This window comes from Parasteatoda tepidariorum, chromosome 9, assembly GCF_982258835.1.
Source record: "Parasteatoda tepidariorum strain Cologne lab strain chromosome 9, Ptep-v5.0, whole genome shotgun sequence".
In the NCBI taxonomy this organism is placed as follows: domain Eukaryota; kingdom Metazoa; phylum Arthropoda; class Arachnida; order Araneae; family Theridiidae; genus Parasteatoda; species Parasteatoda tepidariorum.
In genome coordinates, this window is record NC_141763.1 from 47,922,694 (window position 1) to 47,940,594 (window position 17,901).

General features: G+C 31.2%; 1 protein-coding gene across 3 annotated transcripts in view; it reads right to left on the bottom strand.

Moving 5' to 3' along the window:
* The window catches only part of LOC107451127 (caskin-2), a 351,713-nt gene that overhangs the window by 273,553 nt on the left and 60,259 nt on the right, over nt 1–17,901 (bottom strand). Inside the window, exon 1 of one of the 3 annotated variants that reach the window (XM_071186767.2) lies at nt 13,020–13,231. The exons of the other annotated variants lie outside the window; for them this stretch is intronic. The gene's annotated coding sequence lies outside the window, so the exon portion shown is untranslated. Of the gene's footprint in view, nt 1–13,019; nt 13,232–17,901 lie in introns of those variants that run through there. 3 annotated transcript variants of the gene reach the window in all.

The following is a 17,901-nucleotide window of genomic DNA, read 5'->3' on the forward strand; positions in this document are numbered from 1 at the left end:
ACAATAGGTCACAGCAAAAGCTTTCCAGATGAAGAAGGAAACAATTATTTTTAATAAAAATAATTCAGTATTTTTTCAAGGAATAAAGAAAATAAATCAAAATAAACTAAAAGAAAAATGACTTCTTGGTAAAAGTGAGCAAAAATAAACAACTCACAAAAAAGCACCAATGGAACAAGACAAATTCTTGGATAAAATAATGTCAGGAGTTTGCAAGCAGCCTGACAAAGCAGACGAAGAAGAAAACCTGCCAAAAGCAGGGCTCCCTGTGACAAAGAATGATTGCTCGAAGAATCACTCAAATTGAGCCTTGCCCACAATGCCTCCATAAGAGTAATGATAAAAATATACGAATGAAAAAGTAAAAAAAAAAAAAAAATGCAAAAAAAGTAGCTTTCGAAGAAAATTGGAAAAATTCACAATAATATGTTTTTTCTAAGATCGATGATTATCTAAATGTTATGAGGAATGATTTGTTTAATCTGTTGTAAAAATACGGTGTACGACTTTTTATAGCCTTTGCGTCGGAAAATAGATTTAAAATTTAATGTCTCAATAATAATGCATGGATTCTTAACTGACTGTTTAATATTATTTGGTTTTTTACATAAATGCTACAATGTCACGATGTCTTCGAACAGTGATTCTCAACCACTGTGCAGCGGCACTTTTGTGTGCCGCCAAATTCTTAAAATATGTCGTCAAATATTAGAAATGATACAATAAAAATTATAATGCTTTTCTTTAAAAAAAATTATAAACAGTATATATATATATATATATATATATATATATATATATATATATATATATATATATATATATATATATATATATATATATATATATATATATATATACTGTTTATAATTTTTCCACGTTTTAACTGCGTGAACATCTTTGTGGGCGATTGTCTTGTCTCTGACAATCTTAAAAAATGTTGAAATAAGTAGGAAATTTAATGACTATTAAAATTATTAATTAAAAGAAAGCAAGCTAAATATTAACTTTCAAACTGAAATAAAAGCTAATCAATGAAGTAAGCTATGCAATCAATAGTTCTAAAAACAAATTAACAAAGGATAACTAACAAAAAAATAAGCTAACAATTAATAATTAGTAATATAACTAGTTAACAAAAAATCACAAAAAAATCATAATTAATGTTTAAAAAAACTAACAGTTAATTACTATAGAAAACAAGCTAACAATTAATAACTAGCAACAAAAAATTTTTTTTTACTAACTAATAAAAAATTAGTCGAAAAAATAATTAATCCCTTAATAAACGCGCTTTTGTAGTACATGTTATTTTATTTCACATTCAAAATTATTATCAAACTATTTAACACAGTGTATTATAGTTAAGTAAACAACTTTTCAACTAATTTTTCTCATTGTGTGCCGTCAAATTTCGAAATCGTTAAAAGTGTGCCGCCACAAAAAAAAAGGTTGAGAATCACTGGCTTAGAAGATAGATAGTTCGACTTCCAATCAGGTGAGCCGAGTTCGAATCCCAGTGAAGGCTAGTCGATACGAATTCCGCATCCAGCTAGCACCGACTACAGTGCTGACATAAAATATCCTCAGCGGTAGATGGATCATGGGTTAGAGTCCCCTTACCGTCAGACTAACCATAGCAGGTTTTCGTGGTTTACCTCTCCATATAAGGCTGTGGGTAGATCCATCAAAAAGTCCTCCACGAAGGCAAATTTCTCCCAATACTTGATCCAGGAGTTACGTTGTCTTCTGGGTTGGGTTCCAAATTACAAGGCTACGGAGTTGAACATTAGCAGTCGTAAACACCAAAAATTGGGTCGGCTGTTCAACGACGGTTATAAAATAAAAAATATATAAAATAAATGTTACAATGAAGCAAAAGAATAGGTTTTGACGTCGTACTCAACTGTGATTTGTCACTTTTCGATAGCATTTTTCTTTTTTCCTCTCCATCATATGAATTTGCAACCCAACCCTCCTTCATGTGCATATTTTTTACTTCATTTTTGACAAGGATTCTAATAACATGTATTAAGGGTTGTAGTTAAGGAACACCCAGTATTGCTTTATTCAGAACCAGATATTTTAGTCTAATGGTTTCAAAACAACAATTAAAAAAGGTTCGGATTATTAAATTTTATGTGAAAAATCTAAAAACTACCAAAATTTTAACAATGTGAGACTGCAAAACATCACCAAAGGAAACATATTTATAAAAGAAGAAAGTAAAAAGAAAAACTATTCCCAAAACTTCAAAATAGTTGCTCTATTTTCAGTTAAATTAAATTATTCATTCAATAATTGTTTCCACATCTAAGCAGCACTTCTGCATTATTTAAATTCATAGTTAATATTGATGATTTTAATAAACTACTTTCTAGTTTAAAAGGATAATTACTAAACATTTTCAAAAACTTTCTATAAATAAATAATTTTTGTTAATTCATTATTTTTAAGTATTACTTATACATCAGGCTATTTTAAAATCTCAATTGTACCAAAAGTTTAAATTAATTTTTGTTGATAATGAATCGCATTTTATGTGATAAATAATTCCTTTTTTTTATAGTTATTTTACTTCATTACTTGATTTAATTACTTAATTTTATTTAATTATTGAACTGATTTCTGAGGTACAGCTATGATATATTTCATTGTAATTGTTTCCTCTGTCGCTTAACTAAGTTTTAGAAAGAGTCTGTTAGTTTCAAAATAAAAATAAAAATAAAAATAAAAAAAACCTTAAAATTAATATAAAATTGGTTACAAAATTTGGTTCAAGTTACTGCTAGAACAGTTAGAAATAAATAAAAAAAAAACATAATAAAAATTAATAACTACTCATTTTTCCTTAAATCAATATTAGTGATTTATTACCTAATTTAAACAGGCATTTCTGATTTGCAACATTTTTTATGTAATAGAAACAAAACAAAATATAAATAAATAACTATAATAATATTTCAATAAGTTTCAAAAATGCACAACATTTTTCCAAAAATATACAATGCACTATTTGTTTTCACCAGCAAACCGAAAAACTGAAGAAACTAAAATTGAGCAAATAAATTTAAAACTTTTTTTTTAAAACTATCTTTCATAAGTTACGAATAGGTTAATATGCAGACCTTCGGTTGAACCTATTTTATCTCTTCCAATTTTATTTTCTGAAACAAGATTTAGAAGGGAACAAAATTGTTCTTTTACGACCTTACCTCAAAATCACAACAGCGGGATGTTCCAAAGAGGAGGGGGGGGGGTGAAAGAGGGAGTTAAGAGCCCCCTCCTACGGCCAAACAAAATATTCGCATTTATTTGGGGGGCAAAATAAATCTCTTCTACGTTATACTCATGAAAAAGAAGCCCCAAAATTTCGGTTTTTATTCCCTCTTTTTTTTTTCTAGCCTGAGAAAAAAAGCACCTTGCCACGTGATATATTTTTGAATTTATTGAGAAATTTACCTCAAAAAAGAAACTGATTTCATTTTTTAAAAAAAAAAATAAGGAATAGAGGTAGGACTTTGAAGGAAAAAAAAATGTTCTATGTTCTTTATATCTGTGGTTTCTAATATATTCGAGCTTAGTTGAGGAACGAAATGCTTTTAGAGATAACGCCACCAAGTCATAGAAGTTTACAAACAAATAAAAAAAAATATAAAAACAACTTTTCACAACTTTTGCAATTTATCTTATAACAGTGTAGAATCATCTTTAACTTAAGAATTATAGCACAAAAATAAGAAAAACACGAATGCGTTGATAACCCAAAAATGCATCAGAATGCATCAGTCAATGAAAAAAATTCATAGCCACCTTATATTGTTCAAATTAGAAATTTCAAGAAATAATAAGAGTTTAGTTCAATTATATTATATTCATAATATACTATATTTTTTACATGTATAACAGCCATGGTGGCTCAGGGGATAGAGCGTTCGCCTTTCAACGGGACGACCCAGGTTCGAATCCCAGTGATGGCTCGTCCATACAAATTCTGGACCTGGTTCGCATAGCGCCCATAGCGCTGAAGGAAGATATCCTCAATGGTAGACGGATAATGGCTTAGAGTCCCCTTGCCGCCAGGCTAACCGTGGTAGAATTTCGTATTTTTCCTCTCCATGTTCCAACCATCTTCCTCTCCATGTTCCAAATGAGAGTTAGTTCCATCAAAAAGTCCTCCACGAAGGCAAATTTCTCCCAATACCTGAGTCAGAAACTTTGCTTTCTGGATTGGGTTCAAAATTACAAGGCTACGGAGTTGAAAAGTAGTCATAAACCTAAAAACTGGGTCGACTGTTCAACGACGGTTATAAAATAAAATATATGTATAACAAGCTGAAATACGCATATACATGCATATATAACATGCAGGGTATTCAGCAATGATATGATTTCACTAAATATTATAATCTCTGACAAAAAGAAAGGCGAAAAATATGCATTTTGCGGACTTATTAATTTATATGAAGGAAAAATCAGGCTCTAGGCTACCAGGCACTTATCATTGTAGAAATTTATTGCGTTCCATTCAAGTTTGATCAGTGTACACATTACTAAAACATTTTTCCACAAAACTACATCTATACCTTACATTTCAAGTTACGCAGTAATCCAGTTCAAAGTACTTAGCGTACTATTTATAAGGCGTAATGCAATAAGAGCTACATATTCTTGCAAATTGGTTAAAAAATATATCACGCATTTAAAAAGTAGGAAATTTTTTAAAACAGATTTTTTAGAGACGAGCCACTTAGTTAGCAATGTTAAATGACTTTATTAGCTGCAATTTGAAAATCAATTCGAATATTACTTCAAATTAGTTATTTTATACTTACATAATAAAATAAATTGTTGTAAAACTGTTTTTTTTTCCTCCGTTTTTGATCAAAATAATAATAATAATAATAATTTTTAAAAAAATACCCTAATTTTTATTATACTTTATACAAATTAACCAAAAGCTCAAGCACTCATGTAAAGATTTTGGCAAAAGAACGTATAATTTATTTATCGTTTCAATTCATAGAATACCATAGAACATTTCCAATAAATATTTCTTTCACAGTTAAGCCCTTTAAAAGTTTTTATATTCTGGTACACAAATAATTTTGTTTCCTATTTCAAATTCCTGTTTCCCTTTTTGAAAAAAAACTCAGAAGTAACTGAAAATCTTTTTGTCGTGAAACTTCTTTGACGGCTTCTAGCATAAATTTAAGCAAAAGAGCATATAATTATCGTTCACATTCAATAAATACTACAGAACAGTTCTTTCACGGTTTAGCTCTTTAGAAGAAGTTATTTTGTTCTTCGCCGTCTAGAATTCACTTGGGAACTTTCACTTTCACTAGAGAACTGTAATTTATGTCTTCGACCATTAATTTTATTGATTTCAAAGATTACTTCTAGACTAAAGCGACATTGTTCGGAATCATGCCAAAAGTTGTCTGTTAGAAGGCGATCAAATAAAACTGCAAAATGGCACTTACTTTGATTCTAATCATTTACGATAATTTAATACTTTAATTGAAGATAGTATTTCGTTACACGCAACTTACGAGAATGGATATTAAAAGCAATTTTTATTCGACTCTCGGGCGAAATTGGAAGTACTCCAAAAATTGGAAATATCAGCGTTATTATTAACGATCTTCATTTCAAATTGCTGTGTGTCTGAACATTGTTTTTTGAAAAAATATTGAATGTCAGTATTTCCATTATGACTAGCCAGAACTCAATAATGTTTGTCATTTTGTTTAATTTTTAAACTCGATTTTATTTGACATTCTTAGCTGATTCCACATTGTTCGACACATTTCTTTACAATTGGATACCTGCAAGTAATGTCATCGTAGGTGATATTTGAGGATTCTGAAGCCAATCAGGTTCGACACACACGCGTGACGTCACTTGCAGGTATCCAATTAAATCTGATTTAAATCCCCTGGTTCGGTATAATTACTTCACTTCCTTACGAGTTACCAGTATCCAATTATGTATTACTGCTATCCAATTACCGAATTACCAGTATCGGTACCGAATTACCAGTATCCAATTCAATTATGTTTGGTATATTTCTTCGCCAACTTAACTTTGTTTTGCAAGATCATTAAAGTTTCAAGGGCTCTAAACATATCTATCCATTCGGGAGCCCATTTTCGAATAATTTTCGGAACAAAAGATTTGTAATTTGAATAATTTTTATAGGTTATTTTATTCCGAGAAGAAAAAACAAACGTAATATTATACAATAAAAGCTGTACTATATTATTAAGTTATAAAAGTTTAGGAAACAATACTATTTATTTTTAAAACTTAAACTTTTGTACTTAAACTTAAAATATGAACTGTTTACTTTAAAGAATGGGATATTTAGTAACATATTTGAAAATTTTTGAATTGGTGCCAGGCGCTTATTTCTTAACTTTTTCAACCAACACATACTCTTCATACTATTTAAATATTGAATCCTACATATTCAAATTTCAACATTCAAATTGAATTTAAAACAATGATTTAATTTCCTTTCCACAAAATTAATAAATTTTGTGGCTATATTTCGTTACAGGATGACATATAATATCAGAAGTTACCAGTCTTCAAAGTGACTGTGATCTACGACGGTACACCTGTATTAAATACCACCAGCCCACGTCTTGTGTGGCCATATTAATCTTCAATATAGTCTGGGTTTTCATTGAGCAAAGTTGGCGAGATATAAAACCGCCAATTCTCAGCGAGTTCCTACACGGTCGAGAGACAACGAATGTCAAATAATTGAAGGATTTATCGCCAAAAACGTCAGTGGCAGTCTTATAAACATAATATCACATATATTTAGGAGGTATTCCGGATATTAAAGACTCGCTACTATATGAACTGGGCACCTCCATAAAAAGGAATGAGGCCCGAGATTTTATGCGATATCCTTATAATCAGCAAGGGGATAAATGGGAGATGGCATAGACTGGGAAAGAATGTCAGATATATCCTTTTTTAAGGCCTCTCCGAACAAGCAAGTCTAAATATAGAGATATTATGAGGTTTACTTTCTTTTCCCCTAAGGCTGATTACGAAATAATCTTTAAGTCCTTCGTTAGTGAAGCTGGAGATATATATTGCACTTGAGTTCAAGTTGAGATTCCAAGCAAAGGAGAATGAGATATGCATGTATATTCAAAAATATTGTATAAATAGTATGCAAGTCCAGATAAAAGTTGCGTTAGATAAAAACTAAAATTGAGTATTAACAATAAAAGACTTGATTTGATTAAAGTTTAATGACCCATGAGTTGGCTAAGGTTTACTTTCTTTCTTCATTAAGGCTGATTGCGAAGAAATCTTAGTCCTTCGTTAATGAAGCTGGAGATAGATATATTGCACTTTAGCTCAAGTGAGTTGAGATTTCATGTAAACGATGATCAGATTTGTAAATATATTCAAAAATACTGTATGGAAAGCATGCAAGTTCGAATTAAAGTTATGATAAAAGTTACGGTAAAACTTAAGGTCTAAGTTATGTTAAGTCTAAACCGAAACTGTGTTTTAACAATAAAAAAAACTTAATTGATTGAACTTTGATTAAAGTTTAATGACCCATGACCTGGCTAAGGTTTACTTTCTTTCTTCATTAAGGCTGATTGCGAAAAAATCTTAGTCCTTCGTTAATGAAGCTGGAGATAGATATATTGCACTTGGGTTCAAGTGAGTTGAGTTTTCGTGTAACTATGATCAGATTTGCACATTGCACTTCAGTTCAAGTGAGTTGAGATTTCATGTAAACGATGATCAGATTTTCAAATATGTTCAAAAATATTGCATGGAAAGCATGCAAGTTCAAATAAAAGTTATGATAAAAGTTACGGTAAAACTTAAGGTATAAGTTATGTTAAGTTTAAACCGAAACTGTATTTTAACAATAAAAACTTGATTAATTGAATTTTAATGGCCTAGGAGCTGGACAAGGTTTACTTTCATCCTTCCTAAGGCCGATTATGAAATAATCTTGTTCTTTCTTTAGAGAAGTTGGAGCTAGGAAAAAGTGCAAGGAAATTGAGAGGGATTGCACTTGAGATGGAAATGAATAAGTAGGGATGCTTTGCACTTGCAGGTAAAAGAAACTCAAATATATCATGTTCAAAAATATTTTATAAATAGCACGCAAGTTTAGATAAAAGAAAAGGGCAAATTAATGTTTGGTTAAAACTGAACAATACAAGACTTGATTGATTAAAGTTAAATGGTCTCGGATGCTGCTGTTCTGCACCAAATTGAAAGCAAAATAGGAATCATACGTACTAAAGGTGCAATTAAACGCGGCAAGTAACAAACTAAAAAACTATGTTTGATTGATTAAAAATTTATTCTCAGAAAAATCAGTTCAAAGCGGAACCACAAAAGGCACCTTACCTTAATATTATGGTTCATAAGATGCAAATTTGCTGCAACCTTAATTTAGTGATATCAGATTTTTGTTTATGTTAAACCTTAGTATCGTAAAATCAAGTTTAAGAATAAGAGTTACGATAATATGGTTCAAATTAGTACCATATTAAGGTTGCAGAAATTTAGACCTCTTCCGTTTCATTTGATACCTTCTTCCACCGACTCTTTCCTAATATCGTCATTATCGAATCATTCCCAATTTCGTTATCATTTAAATGAATGTAAGTTATTTCTTAATAATTATATTTTAATATTGCAATTGTTTGTCTACAGTGCAACGTTTCTTCCATAAACTTAAATAGTTCATAGATATTTTTCCAAGTTAATATCTTGTTACGAAAAAAATAAATAAAATACGAATTGTTGCAAAATTTGAAATTAATAAAAAAGAAATGTAAGGGAGGGGAAAAAAAAGGAAAGAGTAAAAGAAAGAAAACAACTTTGCGAATATCAAAAGAAACACAGTTCCAAATTTTCTTCCCCTTACAGTGGCAACGATACAAGCCAACTTCAGAACAAAAAATTTTTATATTCAACAAAAAGAAAAAATGTTTTTTCATTGAAAATTTTATAATAAGATTAGAAAAACAATACTTTTTCAAAACGAAAAACACTGCACGAAATTTAAACATATTCCAACTATCTCTTCCCTTCCAAAACTAAATCGACCACAAGGGGAAGCATGATAAATTCACCTGCCCTTTTACCCTCCCAATGCCCCGAAAACAAAACTGGATCCGGAAATTCAACCAGAAAGCTACAATAGAAACGGGAATCATAACATTTCCCAACAACCCAACCAAAACCAGATTCAAAATCAGATTTCCCACCTACGAGCATGCACAAAATCGGGTTATCGCACACAAATGCAGTTCCCCTAACAAATTCCTAAACAAGCGACGAGAAACTTCCTTATCAACAAACCAATTGTGCTATCCGCTCCCTTTTATACTGCTCCCTAAATTTGGATTCGAACGTGGGTAAGCGATTTACGGGGAATATATCTCCAGGGTTAGGGGTGGAGGAGGCAAACATGGGTGAGGAAAACAAAAGTGTGAGCTTCCGTTCTGGAGTTTCCGTCATTAACTACTTCCTCATTTACGGAAAAGTCTCCCGTAATTTTACAGGATAGAGAAGAAGAATGATTCGGGAGAGATTGAATCGAACATCCGGTCCTTTTTATTCCTTGATCTCTTTTCTGTGGGTGTATCACTGGAGGATTTATTTCACCGCAGGAATTCGTTTTATTTTTGTTCCAATTCTTTTTTTCTTTTTCTATTCCTCGAAGTAAATACTGGATTTCTGGCAAAGAATAAAACACGAGCCTGATAAATACCGTTTGGTAGTAGAATGGAAATAGATAATTAAATTGATAACTCGTATGTAAAGAGTGTTAAGGTAAAGTGCAAGAAAGTCTTACCGTAAAGAGCAAAGATAATCTTACAAAGTGTAAAAAAGTCAAAGCTAAAATAAATATGGCAATAAAGTGCAAGAAGATAAATAAAAAAAAGGGCCTTAATATGAAGAAGAAAAAAAATCGAACTCCAGGAAAAAATAGAGTCTTACTCGTATCAATCTGGTTATTAAGCAAAAACAAGTGTTACATAGCTTTTAATGGAATAAGTTAGGGAAAAAAAAAACACAGCTCCTAAAATGGAATAAAAAACAAGTTTTAAGTCAGCTGTTACAATGGGGGAAACTAATTGAACAACCACAGTGAAATACAAAAAGAAATCAAGTATAAGGGGGATTAAATACGAAAAGAAATTAAGTATAAGGGGGATTAAATACGAAAAGAAATCAAGTATAAGGGAGATTAAATACCAAAAGATATTAAGTATAAGAAAGATTAAATACGAAAAGAAATCAAGTATAAGGGAGATTAAATACCAAAAGAAATCAAGTATAAGAGAGATTAAATACGAAAAGAAATCAAGTATAAGGGAGATTAAGTACGAACTCATTACTACCATAAATTAAGAAGAGAACTAACGATAAAGAGAGAAACAAATTGAACTAAAACGATGTCATAAAAAACAAATTTAATTACGGCCGAAAATTGGAAGTGTATTCAATAACTTCAAAAGAATAAACTAACTCAAGTATCACTGGGATAAGAAACGAACTCAAGTATACTACAATGAAATAATAAGCTAACTCGACTGCTGCAGTGAGAAAACCGAAACACAGTTCGATATGAAATAAACTCAAGTACAAACTGGGATAAGAAACGAATACAAATATCCCCCGCAAGGATACAAAAAGAACTTAACTACCACAGATGGATAAGAAAAGAACTAAACTACCATAATGGAATAACAAGTTAACTAGACAACTGCAATGAGAGGCACAAACTTAACTACAATAGATGGATAAGAAAAGAACTCAACTACCAAAATGGAATAACAAGTTAACTAGACAACTGCAATGAGAGGAACAAACTTAACTACAATAGATGGATAAGAAAAGGACTCAACTACCATAATGGAATAACAAGTTAACTCGACAAATGCAATGAGAGGAACAAACTTAACTACAATAGATGGATATGAAAAGAACTCAACTACCATAATGGAATAACAAGTTAACTAGACAAATGCAATGAGAGGAACAAACTTAACTACAATAGATGGATAAGAAAAGAACTCAACTACCAAAATGGAATAACAAGTTAACTAGACAACTGCAATGAGAGGAACAAACTTAACTACAATAGATGGATAAGAAAAGGACTCAACTACCATAATGGAATAACAAGTTAACTCGACAAATGCAATGAGAGGAACAAACGTAACTACAATAGATGGATATGAAAAGAACTCAACTACCATAATGGAATAACAAGTTAACTAGACAACTGCAATGAGAGGAACAAACTTGACTACAATAGATGGATAAGAAAAGAACTCAACTACCATAATGGAATAACATCTTAACTCGACAAATGCAATGAGAGGAACAAACTTAACTACAATAGATGGATAAGAAAAGAACTCAACTACCAAAATGGAATAACAAGTTAACTAGACAACTGCAATGAGAGGAACAAACTTAACTACAATAGATGGATAAGAAAAGAACTCAACTACCATAATGGAATAACAAGTTAACTCGACAAATGCAATGAGAGGAACAAACTTAACTACAATAGATGGATAAGAAAAGAACTCAACTACCAAAATGGAATAACAAGTTAACTAGACAACTGCAATGAGAGGAACAAACTTAACTACAATAGATGGATATGAAAAGAACTCAACTACCATAATGGAATAACAAGTTAACTAGACAACTGCAATGAGAGGAACAAACTTGACTACAATAGATGGATAAGAAAAGAACTCAACTACCATAATGGAATAACATCTTAACTCGACAAATGCAATGAGAGGAACAAACTTAACTACAATAGATGGATAAGAAAAGAACTCAACTACCAAAATGGAATAACAAGTTAACTAGACAACTGCAATGAGAGGAACAAACTTAACTACAGTAGATGGATAAGAAAAGAACTCAACTACCATAATGGAATAACAAGTTAACTAGACAACTGCAATGAGAGGAACAAACTTAACTACAATAGATGGATAAGAAAAGAACTCAACTACCATAATGGAATAACCAGTTAACTCGACAAATGCAATGAGAGGAACAAACTTAACTACCGCAGATGGATAAGAAAAGAACTCAACTACCATAATGGAATAACAAGTTAACTCGACAACTGCAATGAGAGGAACAAACTTAACTACAATAGATGGATAAGAAAAGAACTCAACTACCATAATGGAATAACAAGTTAACTCGACAAATGCAATGAGAGGAACAAACTTAACTACAATAGATGGATATGAAAAGAACTCAACTACCATAATGGAATAACAAGTTAACTCGACAACTGCAGTGAGAGGAACAAACTTAACTACCACAGATGGATAAGAAACGAACTCAACTACCATAATGGAATAACAAGTTAACTCGACGACAACTGCAATGAGACGAACAAACTTAACTACCACAGATGGGTAAGAAACGAACTCAAACTGCTTTTGAAAAATAAGGTAACTCAAAGGATTCAAATGAGAAACGAATTAACTGCTAAAATTAACTAGTAATAGACGTAATTGGATTGATATTAAACATAGCATTTAGAAATGAATGGAACGCTACATTTTTAGATCAACAATTCATAAAAATTCTGTGAGTTTACTTCTCAATCTCAGTTAAGTACAACACTCTCTATATAAACATGGTTCATGGAAGTTAAGGCTCCAAAATTTTAAGATCAACGACATGATGATCTTTTAATTGCGAATCTAACATACGCCGATATAAGACACCAATTTTCCACAATGACAAGCTTTGTACTTTAACCACTGTGAGTTAGGGAATCTCTGTAAACTCATTCGAAACAGTTCAGGCACACAATGCAATTAGGATTTAAAGCTTTGTTTTACTTCGAATTTTCGAAAAAAACTAAGATAAGAAGAAAAAAAAATAAAAATAAAGAATTTTGTTTAAATACTATTTTTATATCAGCGAAGAGGGAATAAAAAGACAACTTAATTTCTCACCTGTTCGTAAAATCGAACGCAAACGATTGTCATCTTTCAGATCTCGGAACTCAATTAAAAGGCAGGTCCATCTGTTGCTTTATTTCCAATATCGCTTACACCCTCTGGAGGTAGGAATTGTCTGATAATGCAATTCCCGACGAATAACACACCAGACGACACCATTTTTTTTGCGACCCCTATCTTCCTCAACCCCAGACTTATATGCAATTAAGTATATAAAGAGTGCCCCGGGAGTCAACGGTGATCAGGGGAATCTCAGCTGAAAGGAACCAACTTTTTATTTCCGCTCTGAAAATATTATATAGAAATTCCATTCGGGGGGTGAATAAAAGGAGTCTGTATTGATACAGAAAAATGGATTTTTTTCCCTTCTTTTTGCTTTAAAAATATGTTTTGTAGTTTTTTTTTCTTGAGACAAGAAAGAAATGTGATTCTCTGGGGGTTAAAAAAAAGTCTCACTTTGGAATAAAGGAAAGAAAAAAAGTTCTTTATATAATAGAGGCAAAAACTTATCAAAATAAGAAATGTAAAACTCTTTCTAAAGAAGTGCATCACATTTTGGAGGATGTATAACATTTAATGGATATTTTTTGGTACATGTTTAAATTTTGGAAAAACTTTTAAATACTTCAGGAAATTCTTTGGAAAAATCGCATCATAATGTGTATTTAATTTTAAATTTAAATTTACAAGTGAAAGATTAAAATCAGCGAATCCATGGAACAACTTTCGCATTCTCAACCATATGAGTTCAGATATTAAGCGTGCCAAAATTGTTTTTTTATTAATTTATTAAAAAAGACATTAAAAAGAAATTTGAAAAAACTTATGTACAGCTGATTTCGAATTAATATGCCTGACAAATACATATTGAATAATAAATATTTTTTTAAAAAAAATATAGAAATCAGCAAAATAAAACGGATAAACGGAATCAGCGGGAAAAAACTGTAGTATTTAGCAAAAATCCTTATAGATTAATACACTGTTTTTCGCTGTTTGCTTAATATAGTCTTTAATGACTAGGCATGTCAATATTGTTTCTTTTCACATCAATTTCGTGTTCTGAAATGTTTCCATTGGATTGTGATGTCCATTAGATTGAGATCATTCTGAAATGTTTCCACTGGAAAGTGATTATGCCCAAACATGTGATTTAAATCAGATTTAATTGGATACCTAAATTTTGAATCAGCAAATTCACGCGTGTACAGTGTTCCAAAAAAATTAATAAATAAAAAAAGGGACCACCCTGAATAACTTTTGATCTAATAATCGGATCTTCACTTTCTAGGACTCATTCTTAATTATTCGAAGGTGTGACATCTAATATGCTAATAAATTAGTGAAGACGATATTTTAAGTTACGAAATCAGACACAAAAACTTACTTTCTCTGAATAAACATACCCTTTTTTAAATGGATTTGGATTTCTGTCACCTAAAATATAGGGGGTAGCAGCGATATGGGAAATATGGTCTCCATAGTTTGGTTAATATGGCGATCAAAAGTTTGGACTCAATGTTAATTTTACCTTTTGCGTATTTCACCATATCTCGAGAACTTTTTAAGCTAATAGAAATATTTTGCACAAAGTTAAAAAATTCATTTTTTCCAAGATAACAGCGTACAAAACATAACTTTTAGTAAATATTTATTATTTTATTAAATAATAGTTTAAAAAAATTTGAATTGTAAGGTATACAATTTTTTACATCATTTTAAAGTATGCAATTTTACAACGCAAAATACAAAATTTGAGGGATTCACGATTCAGTCATATAATTTTATAATTAAGCATAATAATAACTACCCATCATAATAAATGTTATATTCTAATCTCATATTTTACAAAGTGAGTCTCATATTTATTAGAAACCTTTTCACTAACAGAAATTCCCTTTGTAATAGTAAAACAATTTTACGATTCTTTTAATATTACAAAGAGACAAATCAACATACTGACATATTAAAAAATGGACATCTACTTCTCAAAGTATTAATAAACTGGTGGTGAATGGCCAAGGAGTTATTCGAATTCAAGAAGTTATTCGCAATGGATTTCAGTTTTAATTTCAAGAAGTTATTCCTAATAGATGTCAGTTCTAATTTTAAAAAGTTAATTGCAATAAATTGCATTCATTATTTTTTTTTATACTGTTCAATATATTTCGGTTGCAAATTTACATAAATATTTAAATATTTACAACCAACATATTGACACAAATCAACATATTGACATATTAACCAATTGACATATACTTCACAAAGTATTAATAAAATGGTGGTGAAATTTATAACCATTAATAAACTGGCGGTTAAATTTATAACCAAGTAGTTATTCGAATTCAAGAAGTTATTCGCAATGGATTTCAGTTCTAATTTCAAGAAGTTATTTGTAATAGATGTCAGTTCTAATTTTAAGAAGTTATTCGCAATAAATTTCATTCATTACTTTTTTTATACTGTTCAATATATTTCGGTTGCAAAATTACATAAATATTTAAATATTTACAACCAACATATTGACACAAATCAACAAATTGACATATTAACCAATTGACATATATTTCACAAAGTTTTAATAAACTGGTGGTGAAATTTATAGCCAAGAAGTTATTCGAATTCAAGAAGTTATTTGCAATGGATTTCAGTTCTAATTTCAAGAAGTTATTTGTAATAGATGTCAGTTCTAATTTTAAAACGTTATTTGCAATAAATTTCATTCTTTTTTTTAAAAAAAATACTGTTCAATATAATTCGGTTGCAAAATTACATAAATATTTAAATATTTACAACCAACATATTGACACAAATCAACATATTGACATATTAACCAATTGACATATATTTCACAAAGTATTAATAAACTGGTGGTGAAATTTATAACCAAGAAGTTATTCGAATTCAAGAAGTTATTTGAAATGGATTTCAGTTCAATTTCAAGAAGTTATTTGTAGTAGATGTCAGTTCTAATTTCAAAACGTTATTTGCAATAAATTTCATTCTTTTTTTTTTATACAGTTCAACATATTTCGGTTGCAAAATTACATAAATATTTCCAACCACTGTGCCAGAAAAGTACCAGTAGCTTCATCATCACAAGGTAACAAATCCTTACAAACTCTACCACCTAACAAAGCAAAATAAATAAATAAAAATGGCACCCAAACAAATTGCTTCCAGGAAGACTGATTGCTACATCCCTAAGGTGCTTTTCGGGTGCTGAAACTCCCATTTGGCGATAGACATCAACGTTGATGATGATCTGGGAAACCGATAACTGAATCACAGGGATTGGTCCAAGGGATCTGGAAAGATAGACTGCCTCGTTTATAATCCTAGTTGGCGACAAGAGGAAATGACTAGGAGAGAGCCCCCTGCTCCAGTTAATAATTACACACCTGATACAAAAGGCACATCAGATTGAGAAAAAGAAATGACAAACCTTGTCGTTGGCAACGGTCTATTAGGGAAGATGACAAGCGAGATATTGAATGATGTGGTTGGTGAAACTAGTAATTTTGAGATAGTTTGGAACATGTTTGGGCCATTTGTTATGAATTTTGTGTGTGCACGCCCTGTTTTGTGTACTAGGTAAACAAAGCGGTGTTTTGAAAGGTCAAGGTATATGCCGCTTAAATATTAAAAATAAAGGGTAATGTTACGTAGATTTTTTCCATCGTAGTTTTAAATTTAGAAATGAAATTTAGCATTAAGTGATCGCGTGATTTATGGTGATGGTAATTTATGACTAAATATCCGTCTTGTTTTTCTGCGCGAGGTAAAAAAAAATGGTCAAAGTTCAATAAAAATATATAGATCATTTATTGAAGAATAGCTGTTTTTATTAAATTCAAGTTTAGACTTGCGAGCTACAGAATTTTACTTTTGTTATTTATGAGACAGAACTAGTTTATCCAGGGATGCTACTGCTTCGCTTTCTGGAATAATTTTAATAAAGTGGTAGCGCCGGGATAGCCTGGTCGGTAGGGCGCTGGGCCCATATCCAAGAGGTCGTGGGTTCGATCCTCGCCGGCCGAAGACTCCCCGTGTAGTAAATGGTGACTGATGCACGTTAAATCTGTCGAGTCTCAAAGTCCTCCATGTTCCCACAACAAATCAATACCTCTGGGGGTACTGATCCAGGAGTTTCCTTGTCTTCTGGATTGGTTCAAAATTACAAGGCTACGGAGTTGAACGTAAGTAGTCGTAAACCCATGAAATTGGGTCGGCTGTTCAACGACGGTTATAAAATAAAATAAAGTGGTAGCGGGGGCCGGGATAGCCTGGTCGGTAGGGCGCTGGGCCTATGTCCAAGAGGTCGTGGGTTCGATCCTCGCCGGCCGAAGACTCCCCGTGTAGTAAATGGAGACTGATGCACGTTAAATCTGTCGAGTCTCAAAGTCCTCCATGTTCCCATAACAAATCAATACCTATGGGGGTAATGATCCAGGAGTTTCCTTGTCTTCTGGATTGGTTCAAAATTACAAGGATACGGAGTTGAACATTAGTAGTCGTAAACCCATGAAATTAGGTCGGCTGTTCAACGACGGTTATAAAATAAAATAAAAAAAATAAAGTGGTAGCAAATTATATATAGTAAAATTCCTCAAAGAAGGATAGTCAAGCCTACTTTTTAGTAGAGTAACCAGTAGATGAATGTTTTAACGTTGCATTTTAGATGATACTTATAATTTTTGATATTTAGTGGTGCGAAAATTACTTAAAATGAAAAATACTAAACTAAAAGTAACTTAAATTTCGCTAACACTAGAAAATACTATTTTACAAAGCGGAGCAAGTTGGCATCTCTGGTTTATCACCAAATCGTTTTATAACTTACACGAAAATAGAACTTATCGATTCTATTTCAATA